Below are 20,216 nucleotides of genomic sequence, written 5' to 3' on the forward strand. Positions count from 1 at the left end.
AGTTTTGAATGTTTGCTCAGATTACAAATCTGTCAGTTTGGGTTTTGCCTTAGCCAGTGCTGTAGATTGTTAACCTCTTTATGAACAATTCTTGGGCAAAGTCAGTGACCTGGGAGACAATAACACCTCAAAGAGGAGGAATGAATTAGTCTAAATTGAAAGGAGATAAAAGAAGAGGCAAGATGAAAAACATGTGAGGACAGAATGCAAATTCTCAGTGAAAATTTATACAAATATCTTAACTTGAAAAGAAGGTGAGAACAACATAGCAGAGACTCAATACAATAGTAGCTCTGATTGTATTTGGCATAGAATGTGTCTGTGAGCAGTTTATCTAGTATCATGAATTTTCTGGAATGTATATGTGGTTGATTACCAAACACATACATGCATGCATAATAAATATATATATTTATAAAAATTTTAAATGGCTATTGTAAAAAACCATAATGACATGGAGTTATTTCTAGAAATCTTGTAAGGAGGTATAAAGCATTGCTGAAACAGAAAATTTAACCAGCCTAATGCTTATGGGTCTGACATGATCTAAAATTGAACAAGGACTCTTACTACATCATCCTTATATGTGATGTGGGGTGTTACTGCTGTTAGGGAGCTGCATAGTGCCATGAAACTATAAGTGTATTCTCTGCTTGATGTCAGTAAATTACAGATATCAAGTGTATGTATATCATGTATATATCGTGTATGCTGTTGCAAAAAGATCTGGATGATTTATCATCCTAATAAATGTGTTGTCAGACTTCGTCTCAGCCTTTTGAGGCTTCTAATATCAGGTGAATTGGTGATGTACCATTCTTTTCCTAAATACACACTTATTCCCATCATTCACAGAAAGAAAAAAACCCAAGCATCTCAGTCTTCATAAGGATCAACAGTTAAATCATTACTACATTGTCTTCTGAGTTGTAGAGCTCTGTTGCCAGGTCAGATAAACCTATTCTAGCTATTTCGTATGCATAAGTACTATGCATAAGTGCTAGCCTCTGTATTTCTTCCTGCCAGAGAGATGTCAGTGTCCAGGAATGCAAGTGAAGCACCTCCAAAGAATTGTTTCCTTAAAAAAAAAAAAAATCAAACAAAACCCAAACCAAACCAAAACAAAAAAAAACCAAACAAAATAACCCACAGCAACAAAGGAAAAATATTTACTCTAATTTTTATATTACAAATATAGTTCAGTTCTAAGATGGGGTGTAATTAGTGGAGGTTTTTGCCCTTACAGGACTTTGTTTCTCAGTAACAGCTGTTTCACAACAGCAGTTGCAAAAACTATCAGCAGTTTACAAATTAAATGTTTCATGACTGCTTTGCAAACAATCCCTTTCATATTATTTGTGAATCTTCCCAACATGAAGCTTTGAGGTACGGATGACAGAACAAAACAAACAAGAAAAAATCTAAGGCTACTTTACTGGCTTTGTGATGCATTTTAAGATATGATACCATGAAAGCCTCCATCTTACACACAAAAAAATCAAGTTGTGGAGTTTCTAGAAGCCTGGAAATGTGTCAGTAAATGTTTCAGATACCAAAACTGCTAATAATGTGTGCTTATTTCTCATGGTGTGGATAAGAACTGTCATGTGGGGCAATAGGAACAACATGGAGTGCCCCTTTTTGCATTTAGAGCATGACTAGACCATTGAGGAAAGTAGCTGATGGCATACGCACTGAAGATGCAGCTGATGATGCGTGGCATTACTTAAATATCCTCAGCTCCTAAATGCAATATTGTTTTCTAAAATACATGGGTGACTTTAATCTAACCAGCTTAAAGGAAAAAATACAAAGTACCCTCACAATGGTAGCCGTGTAATTACTTATGTATGTAATTACTTAACAATGAAATTTTAAAGTTATTCTGATGGTAAAGTTTGCCAATTAAATGTAAAGCTTGACAGGAAAATAATCCAGAATTAGCTTTGAATTCGTGTGTTCTATTCCTGATGTCAGTGTGTTTTCTGAAGTAAAGGTTTCAGAAGTTGGCAGATAGGCTCACAGGGCTGAGATTATAAATGGCACAGCTATAATACTGTTGACTTTTGTAAACTGAATGTACATAATAAAGTTTAAAATGTAAATGCGAAGTAACTTGAACACAACATCTTTAGGCTTATCAGAATGCATTTTAGAAGCAGAAATGCTAAGGAAAGCAGAGTGCTGTAAAAACACTGTAATTATTGGACGGAGATATTTCTAAGCTTCATCTGTTTATTTTTGTTCTTTGAAATATGGTAGTCCAGATATATACTGCATTAATTTTTCTTGCTGCACTGTGGTCTTTCCATTATAAGCAACTGTTTGTAGCTATCCAGATAAGGAAGGCTTCAATAAAGATGTAAGCAATATAAAATACTCAAGAAATTAATTTATGCAGGTAAGAATGTGACGGTGAGGATTGCAAATTATGCCAGATTCAGTGGGAGTACTGAAAAACACCCTTGCGAAATAAGATTTTGAGTTTAAAGACCTTGTTTCATTTTCCAAGTTAGGTTTACAGTTTTAGTGCTAGCTAAAATTTAGGGAAAATCTTATTGCTACAATCCAGGAAAACCTGTCTGTGATACTTCCTCTGTATAATCCAAGCTAGTGTTATGCATAACTTGATGGTTATATCTTCACTTCATGTTTCATAATGTTATTTCATTAAAAATAGACACATATATGCAACAAAGAAGGAGCTTCTGCAGCTTTGTAGATGTAATTATAAGAGAGGCATGAGAGAGCATCACTATTGTTAATAAAAAGTGTTGGATACTGTCATTTTGAAGGTTTTCTGTCAGCCAGTTAAAACCAAACTAAAAAGTCTTAATCAGTAACCACTGAAGTTAGTGATGCGGTCATCAACAAACAGACTGCTAAGCTCAGTCAGTACTAGATATAATTATTTTTTTTCCTAGTTTAATACTAATCTTGACATGAGGGTTCAGTAGAGCAGAACTAAGAGTTTGGAGAGTTTTGTGCTTAAAAGTATCTCATTTAATATATTTGAAAAAATATTTGAACTGTGCAGGAAGCCTAAGTCATATATTACTAAACTTAGGAGTGAAAGCCTTTTATGGAAGTACTAGAGAGAGTGTAAGCCTCTCTTTTTAATCATAAGCAGACAGTAGAATATTACTAACCATATCTCTATTTTACAGCTAAACTTTTCATCCTTATTCTAAAAAGGACAAAAAAAGTGCAAAGAAAAAGTCTAAAATATTCAAAAAAGCTTTATATTTGATCATATCCACAACAACTGTCTCAACACTGCACAAAGTCATGCTAGTTAAAAATGTTGACCTCTGCTGTATCTCGTAGTGAATTAGAAATTTTAGTGATAGCAGTAAAACCTTTGTTGTCTAGCACCATTTCACACAGGACTAATAACGGTTCCATGATAGGTGTAGCTCTGTAGATAAAGTCTCACATCTGCATGCATTATTCAGAGTAATATTTGGCAGTCTGTTGCTTTTATATTGTTAAATAATAACAATAATAATTGTTTAAAAAATAATATTTAAGGGTCACAGAGAAATTGCAGCATTTCTCTAAATTTGTCTAGGAATTTTGAGGAAGAAATCTACCCTATAGGTGCAGGAAGAAGAGGAGATGAGAGGACATTTCTATGGCATTACTCACCTGCATAATCAAATAGCTTGTAATCCTGCAGGGAAGGAGAGGGGTGGAGTTGCTTACACAAGAGTTCTACGCATAGAAGGATCATATATATTGCTGAGAGATGTGTGGCCATATGGGTCATGGTATGATATGGGAATAAATTCTAAATTTAGAAGCCAGCTGAGGACTTTTGCAGATGGGGAGCAGCATATTGAATAGCTGCTTCTTGCCTATATGCATTTTCATATAGATACCATTCATGCTAATAAAAAAGGCTTCTCCTAAACAACTGCTTACTGTAAGCATATAAAAATAATTTCCTTCTGTCACCTTTCTCCTATCTTGGACATCTGGTTTTCTCCATTATATATAGTATGCTGGGAGCTGCTCTGCTGGTGAGAGGCGAGGTGGTTATTTGATATACTTCCATTTTTTTCAAAATGACATCTTGTCCTATTAGAGAAGAATTCTGAATATGGTAGTAAAATTCATGCTTTAAGATGAAAATATCTCTGCACAATGCATTCTTTGATATTCTCCAATATACATCAGTTACATCACAGGTGTCAAGTTATGTCTGGGCTGAGATGGTAGCATAGCGTATTTAGGAACAGAGTGAGTTTGCTCACTATAAAGTGTGTTTTTATAAACTGCAGAAGCAGCTGTAACCTGTGAGGAGCTCCTTTCTTGATTTGAGTTACTGTTGCGTTAATGTATTAGGGTGTAGATTTCTCCTAGTTCATTTGGTTTGCAACTTGATGTGCAAAGTACAGGGGTTTTGTTGTCTTTCTTCTGAACTGTATTTTGAACCTCTTTCTGTCCCAGTGAAGGGATGTAATTTCTGTTGTTAAGATACAAGTTTTTTCTCTAGGGAGTACATACATCATAATAAGATTCATTCAGAGACTGCATTAAAGGAGCATTATATTTATAGATGTTATTAACTTTACTTACAAGTCAAAAATAACAGAGTGAAGAACATGAAAGGCATGGAAAAATGCATTACTGAGTCTCTCAGGTTCTTATATTATTAACAGTGTTTCTGCATTTTTAATAGAAAAAGAAGTGCTAAAGTTAATAAAATATATGAACATTTATTAATGTAAGTCTTAGCATGACCTTCAGCTCTCAGGCAATCCAGAAGCATGTTTGGGCCACTATATATGTTCTTTTGGTGAACCTGCTTTTTCTTGCACAAAGGGTTACAAAGAATTGTAAAATATGATTATTTTAGGTTCAGATGGATTCTGTTAATGTTTTCCTAGGTCACTGTTTTCTACATTATCTATAGACTTTTCTCCTTTCAAGAGAAGGGTCAGGGTCTTGTGTGTGAAAAGGGTCTTATATGTAAAAACAAGAATTTACTGGTAGTGTAATTTAAATCGTAACAGTATAATCAAACAAACACTATTAGTCCAAAATTAGCTATTACAGGACAGAATGAAAAAAAACCAAACCAAAAAACCAAACATGAATACTAGTATAAAAAAGAAGTTTAAAAAATAACCATACAGTTAAATTTGTTACACAAATACTTCCTGGTATTTCCCCCTTTTTCTGGTGTTGTACTCGTATTTGCAGTGCTCCTCTGGGGTCTTGAGGTTGATGGCTTCAGTCTGGCAGTATGGGCTGTATAGCAAGTTCTCATCATCGCAAGTCTGAGAAATGCCACGTTGATGTTGATCCCTCTTCCTCCCTCTAGGATCCACCTGAGGTCATTTTTATATGTTTGCTAGCACACTTTTACACCTTGATGTTTCTTTACCAGTCTGCAAGTTCATGTTACATCTGATTTTGTTATATACTGTGCCTTTTATGTATGTCAGATGCTATTTCCCTTTTCGCTTTGTTACCCAGCTGCAGGCCTGCAGTTCTTTACCTGAGCACCGGAACACTATGGGGTCTGCAGTGCCAGGCTGGGTTGCTTTTTTGACAGCCTCATGTCTGTGCTCATCTGCACCACGTTTCCACTTCTCAAAGCCTCTGCTGTCGTACCAAGCCTGCATTTCTCTATGTGTACCATAGCATTAGAGTAATAAATATCTCATTCTATGCAAAATAACCTCTTGATACGACTCTGTATAAAAACTACAGCTGTAACATTCAAAGGTAAGCAAAAGTAAACCAAATTAGTGGTAGCCACCTATCAGAAGAAAACTTGCTGTCACAGCTAATTAAGCTGCAGGCATGTTCAGGCAGAGCAAGCCTGACAAGTCTCAGTGCCAACGCCTTGCAAACCCAATCTGAAGCCTATTACTAGCAGTACCATATCAACATCACTGGGCTACAGCATTACACTCCTTTCCATTTTATTCTGCCTCTAAATGAATGTATTTATTTTGTACACATTGTTTGAATTTCAGCATAAGGACTACTAAAAATGGCTTTACTTATAGGTATCACTTTTATTAAATATGTATAGCTAAAATCCCATCACAAAATCATGTTAGACCATATTGATTCCTCTCTGCATAGAAGAGACTGTGTAATGTACTTCCCAGGGACCATCAGGAAGACAAAGTCTCTGTCAATCAGATACGTGTCCCATTGTGGTAAACTAAACAAGGAATGGTGGACTACAAAAATGTGTGACTGCTGTAGGCTCAGTTACAGTTTTTTTTTCTTCCCTCACTAAAGCCATTCCTGCGAAGGGTAATAGGATGGTTGTTAATCACCATCAAACAAGGGTGGAAAGTGAATGCGTTACAGGAGAAGAAAACACACCATACAGATAGTGAAGCAAATACTTGTGTGAGCACATCTTGATTCCAGCCTCAGACAGGACAGGCAATTGTGGTGGCCATTTGGTCAGGATAGGACAGTGCCCTGACATTGTGTCTGCATATACAGTGGCTGTCAGCAGAATAAACGACAGACCAGGTGTGCCTGGTGCCTAGCTCACCAGGCTTGTTTGGAGCTGCGTGTGGTTTGTGGTAGTTAGCTATATCCTTTCAAGTCCTTTTCAAAAACTGTTTCAGAGGTTACATGGAGAGAAGTTTAATTTGCTCCCATTTTTCTCGCCACACTTAATGCCATAATTCTTATAAGTAGAGCCTTTTTCAACAAAACACCTTACATGGTTGATCCCTTGCCCATTCAGCTGGGCCTGGACATAGGTATTCGGAGCTGAACAGGGATGGGATTACTCATATTTTTAAAGGAAATAACACATGTACATATTTTGCAGATTCAGATATTAAGCCAAAAATGTTCAATTCTTATTACTGCATCTCCTTCATAGCAGATTTTAAAGCAAATGCCTTTGACAGGTGTTTTTTCTCCAGAAACTTCATAAAAATGAGCTTTTATACTGGCCTTGCAATTTTGTAGTTTTCATTTTAACATTACTTTTAAACAAAATGATAAGCCATAACTGGATGTTACATACTGTATTGCTAGCTTACTTGCTTATTTTTTAAATAGTGGTAATCCAGCCAATGTTTTTCATTAAAAATATTACTAGTTTTCTAAATCAGTCAAAATATACCATATGATGGCTTTATTTTTGTTGCCCTTGGTAATGCCTATCAATAAAAACAAAAGCCCATTATATAGTTGCAACATTTCTTTTTCAGGATTTTTTTCTTTTTTTGTCTCCCAGTATAAGCAGCCCTTGGATTAACTTGAGCGAGCCTTAAACGTAATTTGTGTTTGTTACAAACAATTCTGAAATATTAAGTGAAATACTTTATTAGTGGGACAAAGGGAAAATACAATGTTGGTGTGTGCACAACTCATACGTTATGAAGATACAAATTTGAAACGTAGTGCATGGATGTGATAGCTTGCATACCAGAATATTTATTTCACATAGTTCAAATTACAAAGCTGCAAAATATAGCTCTTGTTTAAACTTCATGAAAATCTACAGTATCAGGGTGTGACTGGCAGCCATGTGCTTCTAAATTAATATTATTTGAAAGATGGCCCAAATGCTGAGATTTCTCATGACCACCTACAACAAACTGAAAACCATGTCACAAGCTATGGCACAAATGCCGATAAAATAAAACCCTGTTTCACCATTTTTCACTTCTGTGACAAAATTTGCTACATTTTAGATCCCATAATTCAGGTTAGTCTTGTTAAATTGGAAGTTAAATTGCAATATAAATATAGACGTGTTTTGGGTGTAGCTGGTGAGGTTTTGGCAGTGGGGCTGCTGCAGGCCTGGCTTCTGCAAGAAGGGACCAGTGCCAGACACAGCTGATTCCAGCCGGTTCCAGTCGGCTCTGCAACAGACCTGCCACAGGACACAGCTGAGCCCGTCAGTGAAGCTGGTGGCGCCTCTTGTGAAAGGACAAAAATACCAGAGAGGCAGAGGAGGAGGGAACAAAAACAGAGTGGGAAAAACACAGGGAACAGCAAGGGTCGAGGAGGAGGAGGGAAGGAGGTGCTCCATGGCAGACCAGACATCCACACTGCAGCCTGTGCACATGGAGGAAAGGTGGTGTTTTAATTTTTGTGTTTGTTTCTCACTATACAGATCTGTTTTAATTAGCAATAAATTACAATATTTTTTCCTGAGTCTGTTTTGTCCACTGAAGTAATTGATAAGCAATCTCCGTGCCTTTACCTTGACCCAGGTCTTTCAACCTGTTTTCTCCCTGTGTCCCCAGTGCTGAGGAAGGGGCGTGAGGGAGTGAGCGGCTGGGTGGGAGTTCAGTGTTTGCCAAGGCCAACCTACCACAACAGGGAATGAGTTACACGAGTCAGTGCATGTCTCATGAATTATCCTTGATAGTGTAAGCCTCATTTGTGTCCGAGTTCGGATGGTAAATCAGGAGTAAGTTCTTCAAGTTAACAGAAGTACACCAGTTAAAATGAATACTGAGACCAGAAGCCATATCCAAATGTGTGGTTATTTTTATTGTAGTTGCTGTGTAAGAAGGAAATAAATAGCATAATCCAAGCAGGGAAAGGATTCTTGTTTAGCAGGCTGTAATTTCGGACTCACTTTTTCAAAAGTAGTACAATTTTTACAGACTTTTAACTATAGGCAGATTTTGGTACTGTATATACCTTGCTGTAGTGTATATGAAAGCTATTAACAAAGTGCTCTGAATAAATTGCTATAAGCACTGAACTGCTATAGCATAGGACAAAGATTTGTCTGCTGCCTTACTTACTCTACCATCTGTCTTGGACAAGTCTTGTCTGTGCCGTCTTCCCAAGCTGTTTTTTCAGATTTATATGATTTTTTTCATCAAATATATTAATAAGAAATGTTAAAAACATACAGAGAAGCAGAACCACTTCAGGAGATTTTCTCAGTTACTCATAATTGAATAAAGACACTCTTTATTAGCAGTTGATATTCAGCAGTAGATGCTTAAAAATGGCTCATGCAACTCTCCAGATAAATGAAAGACAATATGTTACCAGAGAGTAAATTAGAGGATTAAATGACTGGGACTAGCCTTGCTGACTTTCCTGAAATTCATCCGCTTTTTTCAGCATAGTATTAAAGTTCCCACAGTGAGGCAACTTTGTGTCCACTTCAGACCTCTTTCAGTCTGTGTGTGTCTGTCTATCTATCTGTTTATGGCACTTGTGTTTTTAATTAACATGTCAGGTTCTTTGGGCTTCAAAACTTTTTACGCCTTGATTTTCCCTACAACAGAGTCAATATTGACAGTCTGATTCAATCAAAGAGTCTCCAAAGAAGTTGAGCTTTTCTTGAAAATAATGAATTTTAAAATCAAACATTTTTTATGTTTTTGTTACTTTATAAGAAATATATTACATTGAGGTCACATCTGTGAATTTTTCTTTGTATCTTCAAAAGCTAGAAAACAATTTTTCTTAAGTGAAAATTGAATTTTACATGGATTCAGAGAATTCCCAAAGCTTGGGCCTGCGTTTAAATGTAAATTAGATTTTACATGTATTCACAGAATTCTGAAAGCTTTCACACCTGTAAAAGGGGAGGCTGGTCTCCTTGAAGTGTTAGCACAATGAGAATTAGATTTCTTATATTGCTCTTAGACATCAGTGGTTGTACACTTCATTACAGAAATAATGTCTCTTTTAACTGATTGAATATCTGCGCACCTTCTCCTTCAGTGATTTAATGTATGTTAGGTTTCACGGTGTGGTGGGTTGACCCTGGCTGGGTGCCAGGTGCCCACCAAAGCTGCTCTATCACTCCCCCTTCTTAGCTGGACAGGGGGGAGAAAATATAACAAAAGGCTCGTGGGTCAAGATAAGGACAGTTTAATAAAATGAAAGCAAAGGTCGCGCGCGAAAGCAAAGAAAAACAAATGATATTATTCTCTACTTCCCATCAGCAGGCGATGTCTGGCCACTTCCTGGGAAGCAGGGCTTCAGTACGCGTGGTGGTTGCTCCGGAAGACAAAAAATGCCTTCCTTTCCGCCTCCCTTTACTTAGCTTTTATATCTGGGCTGACGTCACATGGTATGGAATATCTGTTTGGTTAGTTTAGGTCAGCTGTCCTGGTTATGTCCCCTCCCAAGATCTTGCCCTGCCCCAGCCTGCCATTGAGGGAGGGGGCAAAAATGTTGGGGAGACAGCCTTGATGCTGTGCCAGCGCTGCTCAGCAGTAGCCAAAACACTGGTGTGTTATCAACACCTCTCTAGCTACTAATGCAGAGCACAGTTCTATGAGGGCTGCTATGGGGACTATTAACTCCATCTCGGCCAGACCCAATACACACGGTTTGTCTTTATTGTTTTGCTGTATTTTATTATGGTTTCCTACATCAAGAAAACAGATTTATTTTAGGAAATGGAGCTCAGAAATAAATTTATGGGATGTCAATTGGGGAATAGTTTAGGCCAGTATTACTGTACTCACTTCAGTGTTAGACAAGAATGACAAGTAGAGTTGGGCTTTTTTTAATTGATACTTTATTGATAGGACTTATACAATTGCAATTATTTCATATTTCTCTAAAGCTGCATGAAGTCGTGGCTTGTTTTTCTGTGGTACAGCCATAGTTGACTGCTTATTCCCATTTACTTTAGCAAACCAGTTTCAGGATTAACGGTCAATCATTTGTAGCTCCTCCCTCTGCGGACAAGACTGGGGTTAAACAGCTCAGGTTAGATGCAATAGTAAAAACAAATCTACAGAAATAAAATCTCTCAGGAAGGGCTAAAAGGTGGTAAGTAGTCAGGGTCTTCATCTTATTCTGACCTTGTAGTACAGAGAAGAAAGATGGTTGTGTAGGAGAAGGGGGTTGATAATGTTTATTATCCCTGCTGTTTATTATGCAGAGTTAACCTCTAGCAGTGTGGCTGACACAGGCAACTCCTCAGTAACTAGGCAGTTGCTCTGTTTGCCATACCAACACAGTTATTTCCTTCAATTTGTTTCACACCCACTACAGACACCTCCTGTAATGTCTCTAGAAGAAAGTGATACTAGTCAGAATGTTTCTACTTTTGTGTTGTTATTTCTCTATCACTCTGTCTTCTCTACATGGGGAAAAAGATAATCTTGGGTATTTAAAAATCAGAGTGTATGGGTTTTGAAAGTAGAAATCAATCTGTGTATAACTGGATCTGCCTGCATGAAACAGTTTGATATATTAAGAGTCAATTATAATAGCTTTTTGATGAACAAACCATAGGTCATCAGTGTACTGTAGCTCCAGAGGAAATATGTCTTCTCTCTAGCACACGTGAAAAGTGCCTAATACAAACATACAGTACTGAAATGTAATCTTGTTTTAGTCAAGGTCAGAGATCTTTCTGTGTTGTTTGCTACTTGAAGCAAAAGTAGTTAAGTTGGTTCATGAATAATAGAAAAGAGCTTAGAAATATTGTGAGCTCATTTGACCTCTTAGTGTTACTTTATTCATGATTGGTCAGTTCAGACAAGACACTTAAGTCATGATTGGACAGATTGCTAAAATGTGTACAAATGTATTTATTTGAATAAGACACTTCTTGCATCTGAAATACTGTATACACAATATTTCCACTTCTAGCTTGCCTCCTTCAGTTACATCTACTACAGCAGAGAACTGCTGAAGTTAAATTGGTGCAGGAAGATCTGTGGAATTAATTGGCTTTAACAGCTGTTGGGAGCGCAGTCAATCAAAGCCTGGAGTGGAAAGGATAACTGGTTTTGGTAAAAGAGAAAAAGGAAGAGAGGAGAACCTAATGAAAATGTTGCCATGAAAGCTTATAGTAATAATGTAATTACAAAGTTCCGTGCCGATATATTTTCTTATTGGGAAATAAACCAACAGCAAGATAATAGAATATAATGCTCATTATCTAAAAAATTAAAAAAAAAAAAGTGTCAAGAATTATTCAGTTCTTGTTAATGACATTCTCTTGTGAAATTAGGATGTATTGACTTGCTTTGGGTGCATTTAAATTCTGTCATCCTAAATTATAGTTTTCAGAAGGCATTTTGAACACATTTCATCACGAGTTTATTGCAGAAAGAGCAGCACTGAAGATTGTAGTCAAGAGTCCTCCAGAGCTGCCTGCCTTTCTTGCCTGCACCAAAGAGTGGAGTTCATATTATTTCTAATTTCTTGTATGAGGTCTTCAGTTTCTTTATATATCCTAGAAATGGTTGCCTTAGGACTGTATTATAGCCTGGCCACAGAAGTTGCATACCTCTCTGGTGAAAGTGGTATGACACATGAAAAACTGAACCCAGAATAGCTTTACTGGAGTTCACTCTCAGTGAGCAAAATCCATAGGATTTGGAGAAAGCTTCTTGTTCATGTCCTAACATGTTGCCTGAAGGCTCTTGTTTTTGTTTAAGAACGTCATCATTATGCAATGAAGAATGCAGCATGATACTACAACATTGTGAAGAACACCTCAACACTGTTATTACAGTATTTATTAGAAAAATTTCATCTTTAGAGATGAAAGAATTACAATGATTAAAATTATTTTGAGTAACGTAAATGCCAAAGTCAACTAATACAATATTTTGTTTTTCCTCATTGGGATTTAATCACAGTAATAAACAATTACCATTACATGCTTGGCATAAGTAAAATGTAGAAAAATAATAGCCTTGTAACATAAAAAAGGCACAGCTGATTATAGCCTAGAAGCTAATCCCAATCCAATTAGTTTACATTATTTAGAGGCCTTCTGGAAATGTTTTACTTAAAAAACAGCAGCACAGATTACTTAGATGCACTGTGAGACCATTTTACATCAGAAAGAAACATGAGTGTATCAACCTGTTTTAACCTTCAGATTTCTTATTCTTAAGAAATTCAGAAATAATCCAGAATTCCAAGACTAAGGTTCAGGTAAATCATTAGTATTTTTCTTTTTGTCCTGCAGTTTGCCTTAGCAAGTAGCCAAAATACAGACCAAAAACTGATAAAAAAATTGGCATGTAATTACATTTTGTCATAAAAATAAAGTGTTCATGAATATATGTGTGAATCTGGTAAATTTAAGCCTGCATTTCAGCAGAACAAAACCATCTCTGCCTAGATACAGTAATGGCATTTGGATATTCAGCAGCCCACCAACAAGTATATAAATCTGTTATTTGCTTGTTGGAGGCGGACAGTCAGATATAATAGTGATGAAGGCATTGTGAAGCATTTATGAAGTCATGTGAATGTTTTGGAGTAATTTCCTGCTCAAATATTTGGGTGAAGTGCTGTAATACTGAGGATTTGACATGCATGTTTCACATTGTGATCACTCCAGACTTACAGAATCTGCCTGTTTGTTTGCTTGGGTTTTTTTGTTTTGGTTATCATTTTGACACTTTGAGTACTTTGGTTGAATTTGTTTGTGCTTCCTGTTTATCTCAGAATTTAGGTTTTGAATATTCTCTCCCCACCCCCCTTTTTTTTTTAAATAGGGAAGACTACCTTAGCCTAGTGTTCCAATGTTGGTCCGTTTGTTTTGTTTTTTTTTTTCCCCTAGTTTTATTTCAGCAATACAGTACGTGTTTTTTTGAAAGTGAATAACAAGTTATACAGTTACATATGTAATTTACAACCTCCTATCCCTATCTTTGCACCAGAAGCTAAGTTGCTTTCAGCAGAGTACCAGCAGCAACAGGACTACTGATACAAGCTATGAGAAAATAGTGCTCTGTTTTAATTCAACTTTTTTCCAAATTTATCTGTTATGTAATCTGGTGGTCAGTGCTGGATTTTTACCTTGTTCTTTGGCCAGGAAATTATTAAGAGATAAAAAGGATGATGTGGTCAGTAGTGATATTTTCACTGTAATCTATGCTCAGCTGCTTTTGCTTTTGATTTGTCTAAACCTTAGATTGTAAGAGGGGCATGAACACTGAAACATATTCAGATACAACCCCAGGACAGTATTTCTAATAAACTCATACGACACAACTACTTTATTTCTTCAACAACTAAATTATGTTTTGCAGAACATCTGTCATGCATCTGTACTCAGCAGCTTCCTACAGTCTTCATTCAAGTGAATTGCATACTCTGCAGTTTGCTCTTCACATACTGAGGCAAGTTTTTTGACATAGGGGAGGGCTTCGTTAGAAAGATTCACTGGGGTGAAGAAGGAGAGTATTAGGAAGCTAAGTGCCTAATACTCTAACAGAATTTTATTTTTCTCATTCCTTCTACCATTCCTATGGTTTTCTGGTTGAAATGAAATTGAGTTTTACTTTGTGGAAAGAAAAAATGTTTATGTTACTATTTCTTAATTGTTAAACCATATGTTATAGTAAGTGAGAAGTTACATATTTACATAATCATTCTGTTCTTCAGTTTTTTAAATTTCATGCTTTTGTGTGTATGGTTGTTTTTTTTTAAAGGCTCTGCTCTTCACTTGTTACCTTGACAGGGAACTTGTGAAAGAATGAACAGGAAAGTCTGTGAAGTAAAGTTCACTAATGACAAATAAACGTAGCTTGTACAACTTTAGTCATAAACACCAAATGGGTTTATGGCTTAAGGTAAAGATTGATAAATGGAATATGCTAAATGAAATCCTGAACAGGAACACTTGCCCAATATCTGTAGGCTATCTGTGAAACAGAAAAGTTAAAGCTTCGTACTTTTATGCATTAGCCTGTGGAAACAATTTCACTTCTGAAATGCTTCAAGAGCGTTTGAGTATAATGGGCTTTGTACTGCCTGCCTTGGCTGTACCCTGTAGAGAGCACTCAGGCCATTCAGCTTGAACTCCATTTTATCTAGCTCTTATCCATTAATTTTCTCCTGACCTTGGGCATAAAATATATGCACTTTTTATGCTCTGTGCTTTTTGTGGAGAAAGAGGAATAGCATTACCCATCGATCACCATTATGAATGATACAGCTTAAAACAAACACAGGTCAGAGACAGATATGTTAAGAGCAGATTTGTATTGATTCCATCACAACACTGAGTTAAAAGGGGAAAAAAAAAAAAAAGTATAAATGATGAAAAGAGATTTGAAAAATAACAGCTATGAAGTAAACTTAAGAGCTTTGCTTTAGGCTTATTATTGGTATAAAAGTGATATTTGTTGCTATTATTAATAAAATCTACCTCTCCTTAATATATTTATTGTCATACCTTAGATTCTGCAGCATACTACAGCAGTAAGGCCTGTGTGTTTTACTGCTGCATTTTTTCCTGTTGAAAGAAAGCTTTTTTGTTAAAAGAATTTGATACTGATTAGATCCTTTAATCTATATTTAGCTCTAGTGCTGAAATATTTAAACCATACTTTTAGCTGTAGGCACTTTTTATTTGTTTGTAAGTCCAACGCACTTGCAGAACACTGCCTTTCAGTACAACAAAATTGTATGTCTTGTTAGGATATGTGACACTGGTAGTAATGGTAGAAGTTTTAATAAGCTTACCTGAACACAGTATGCGCCTGTGTGATAATGTCCATGTAGACAAATATATCCTTCTTCCCCTGTTTTAATCCATTTTTTTTTCCCTTTGTTTTTTCCTGAAGTAAACTTTATTATGGAATCATAGTCTGTTCTCTGTAGTGACATTTGTAGGAGAATTTCCACTGAGAGAATATTGACTTAAAGAATATTGTTGGTGGGGAACAATTGTTGTACACTATCTGTCAGGCTTGTTGTCTAGGAACAAGAAAACTTAGGACCTTAAGTAGAAAGATACTCTGAAATAGTATTTTAGGAGCAAAGGCTAAAATCCTAACCTGCTTGAATGTGGAATTTGAACGATTTGTGATAAGACCTTTATGGTATGTTTACTTACTAAAGAACCTGGAATTGATAATCCAGGAGAGATGTTCCATCACAGCCTTTCTTTGCCAGAGGTCCAAGTAGTGGCAGTTCAGTTTTCTAAGAAGTTTTCCCATGTAAAACTCTGAAAGTTCAGAATGTAAAACTCTGAAAGTTCAGAATAAACTGAACAGTCCTTTGACATTGCCATCCTCAATTCACAGAATTTGGCCCATGATTTTTATGGTGGTTTTTGCAGTTTCTGACTTGGTGCTTTCTATTCCTCCTTATGGAGGTACACAGGCAGGACTCGTGTGAGGATTCCAGAATATGAAAAAGCTTCTTTCTCTTCAGCTGTGGATCAGCTGGTCATGGGACTGCTAGTTCTGAAATGTTCCTTGTGCTGGAGGCCATCTTTCCTGTACTTCCACTGTCTAGAGAGCTTACACACACGGAACGCAGCAATTGCACTCATCTGTTGGTGAAACTCTAGCTGGTAAAAATTACCATAGCTGTGCCTGTTTCAGTGCTGAGTTGTATACTAGTTGAAGGCCTGTGCCATTGATTTCCTTACTGCCACATTTCCTACTGCAGGAAAAGATACAATTACAGTTGGTAAAAAAGTGGAAAAATTTAAGGTTAGATTTCATTTATTTCCTGTAGGTTACTGGCACATTATTCTGGTAGAAAAAATTACGTGTGTTTCTTTTCATCCTCAGTTGCTTTACAAGTATTCACATATGGGCCTTCATTCATTATCATCTATGGAATGCTTAAAATTTATGGTGAAACCGGAATTAATATTTATAACGTTGTACTAGTTCAGTGACCAGGTCAGTGACTATTTCTTTTGATCAATTTGTATTTAAAAACAAACAAACACTGGGATATTTAATAATTTAAATATAATGCCATTTACTACAGACAAACACATTGTGTTTTTTTCTTTGGACTATTTTCTTGTTAGACTAATTTATCACGTGCAAAGCAGTTTTTGAAAAGTACTGTATTCCAGGATTACTGGAATAACGCTGAAAGGAGCATTATGCTTAACAATCCTTTTTTATAGAAAGTCCATGAGATCGTATTTTTAATAAAATAGGAATTTTTATGTAAATGTTTTGGTATTACTTATATGGATAAGCCCCAGGAAATTCAGGGATAAATCTGGCAGGTGGTCTTCATCTCATATGTTTTCTCTTTAAGCCATTCCATACTACTCTACTTGGTTACTTTCATTAAGCAGCTGTGAATGAGAACGAAATCTTACCATACGAGTTACTTTTTTGAGGTGTCTTTTGATAATGCACTACTGTTACTAAGCACTTACAATCTTTTACATGTTTAGAACAATATACAGTCATTGATTACTTATTCTTTATGGTATCTTTATAAAATAGTATCAGAAAGTAATAAACATCTTCAGATGGAGAAACAGAAAAGGAAAGGCCGTGTACAGTTGTACACTGAATTGTACAGTGAATCAGTTGCAGATTCTGAGACTCAGTGCTCCTGAGTCCATAGGTTTTAAAGCCATAAGGGACTGGTAAGACTGTTTAGTCTGGCCTCCTGTATAATATAGGTCATAGGATTTCCCTGAATTATTTCCGACTTCATTATCTAAAGCTGTTGAGGAAAAGTATCAGCTGGGTTTAGGATTTCCTGGCTTAAATGACTGGTGCTGTTCCACTTCTTAACTGAGACTTGATCATGTATTTGCTTTCAGCCAGAATCTGTACAGACTTCAGCAGAAACTGTGCTTCCACAGGGGTATGTGTCCACCTCCCTTACATATACTTAGAGGCAAATTTTGAAGCCAGTACTGGGTCATGGAACATTTGATGGAATCTGTCTGAACAGGTCAGGGGAGAGAAAAATATACTTCCCTAGATTGCTCAGTAACTGTTTCAGCTCTTTTATGTCTTCAGTCACCTTCTCTTCTGGAGCATAGTTTAGCTGCTAACCCGCTACCAACTTCTATGCACCACTTGTGCTGTCAATCCTTTTCTCCCCAGAGATCTGGATCTGGGAATTCAAGTCAACCATCTGAAAGAGCACAGACCAACAGGGTACAAAGGCACCCTTCACAGGTTCATGCACAGTTTTTTCATGTGCAGCTGAATCTTTCTACTGTAGTTAGCACCTTCGTGGTGAAGGGGATCAGGAGAGTATGCCTCTGAGTGATGACTGGTCATGGATGTGCTGCATTTTATGTGAAAAAGAAATATGCATAGAACTCTGTTATGTAAAATAAACTTTAAAAGAAATAGTTTCATCTTCCACTTTTTAGTCAATGACAGTTTGGAAAGAAGAGAAAAAACCACTTCCCCCTGCCTTTACCTACTTTTAAAATTGTTTCCTGGCATCCATATTCTAAAAGGATTTGAATTATACAGGGCATTCTAATCATAGTCAGCTTTTTTTCAGACATGTATTGTAAAATATCTGGAATTCTGCTTGTCACATTTTGGATGTGGTTATGGTCATAATAGAAAAAAATAAAAAAGGTAAAAAGTGTCCAAAATTGGAAACTTGTCTCTTAAGTTTTTTAATGAATTTAAATGAATGTTTTTATTCTATTTCCAACTAATGCAAAAAGCATTGCACCTGCTTTATAGAAAACTTTAAGCTCATTAAATCCTTAGGGTCTAGTATTCAAAATGTTTTTTCTAACCTGTTACAGAATGGAAGTTTTTCAGTATTTGCTCTATGTAGCAGGGATGTAGAAACACACAGTTCACATGAATCACCTTTATTTTAAGAAAAGTAAAACGATGAATGTGGATTTGTAAGGAAGAAGTGAATACAGAAACTATTAGAGATGACCAGCATTTATCTGTGTATTGCTGTAAATGTACACAATGCATGAACATTCTTTGTACCTCTTGTGTGGAGTCTAAGTTCTGATTTGCCTGCCTCTACTTGCAGGCAGATGTTAAACTGTGCTTTATCTTTGCATCTAGTTAGCTACATACACAACTGAATGCAAAAACTTAAGTGTTCCCTGACACTCACAAAAGCTTGGTCTGCAGACGTGAAGGCAGTACAGATACATTTACTCAGTAGTTAGTGTGCATGCATCTAGTCTAAGAGATATTAATACAGGGACTAATGTAATGAATTCTCTTGCTTTCTTCACCAAGTAATAACATTCTTCACCTCATTATTTAATACCTTTCTTTATGAATTATATTGATGGCCAAATAAAGTCTCTTTTTTATGTTGCTTTGTGGGAATCTCATGTTAATTAGGCAAAGCTGATCTGTTTATAAATAAATGCAGTAAGGAAAGGCTTCCAGGAAATTGTGACTACAAATACTACACTACTCTCGTACATTTAATGCATCTAATTCTTCCTTCATTTGATGTACTGAAATCTGTAAAGATTATGTTTCTGATCACATGCAAACTTTTTTGCCTGAGGGAAGGAAAAAATAATGGGAGGAAATAAGACATGTTTGGACATACCTTAGAGCATGTTGTCTTTCCTGTTGTGAAATTTCTATTGCTTCCTTGCAAACGAGGGCACTTCCAATGCTCTTACAAATGCTCAAAATCCATACAAATAAAATCCAGTCATACTGATTGAACCTTTTCTAGTAAATTTATCACCTTTCACTGATTGCTGGTATTTTTAAAGTTAAATAGCAGGCCAGGTAATACGTTACTAAGGTACCATCCCAAAGTTCTAATGCAGCCTTAAAATAAACAAAATACCAACTTCATTGACCTCAGATTGAAACAAATTCCTCATAAGATATAGAAGAACACGGTTAACAAATGGCAGTGGGGAACAGTTCAGTTTCAAAAGCCGTTTGCTTTTTCTAATTACTCTCAGTTTTGTGGGAGGCTGTAACTATTGAACTGAAAGGCCATCAGTTTGTGTATACTTGATTTTGCAATCACGTTCCAATTTCTAACAGTCAGGTGTCCACTTAACAGAGACTGCAATCATGATAGCACTATGTCAACTCTAATTCTTGTTAGCTGTCTCTCTGAAGAGACCAGTGATCAAATATATGTAGGGTCTAAACTGCCATCTCATCTACTGGTTGCTCCAGGTCACCATTGAAAACCCACTGACAGGGCAGTGTAACTGGGCAGTAGAGAGACGACTGCTGTGTAGAATCAGAAATTACATTAATGGCATTACTTTGATACTGAAGGCATCTTTGATGACCTAAACAGCCTTTCCAGTAACTAGTCAGCCTTTCAGATCCTGTGTTGAGGTGAAGAGTATTGGCTCCCTTAAAAACTGAGAAAAAAAGATGGTGAGAGTTTGTCCTTTGTTTCTTGAACAAGACAGTGGTGAGGCTGGAAGTGGAAGCAAGATTTAAAAAGCAGCCTGTTCTCACCATTCCATTAAGGGATATTAATGTGTCACAAACCAGATTGCTAATATGCTGCCTCACTGCATTGTCATTTGTAAATTACAAATAATAGAGAATTTT

At 36.4% G+C, this 20,216-nt stretch overlaps 1 protein-coding gene across 33 annotated transcripts in view; it reads left to right on the top strand.

Annotated features, from left to right (window-relative positions):
* PTPRD (protein tyrosine phosphatase receptor type D) overlaps positions 1-20,216 on the top strand; it is a 1,286,084-nt gene that overhangs the window by 1,095,154 nt on the left and 170,714 nt on the right. Inside the window, exon 1 of one of the 33 annotated variants that reach the window (XM_030003392.1) lies at positions 12,781-12,882. The exons of the other annotated variants lie outside the window; for them this stretch is intronic. The gene's annotated coding sequence lies outside the window, so the exon portion shown is untranslated. Of the gene's footprint in view, positions 1-12,780; positions 12,883-20,216 lie in introns of those variants that run through there. 33 annotated transcript variants of the gene reach the window in all.

This window comes from Aquila chrysaetos, chromosome Z, assembly GCF_900496995.4.
Source record: "Aquila chrysaetos chrysaetos chromosome Z, bAquChr1.4, whole genome shotgun sequence".
Taxonomy (NCBI): Eukaryota; Metazoa; Chordata; class Aves; order Accipitriformes; family Accipitridae; genus Aquila; species Aquila chrysaetos.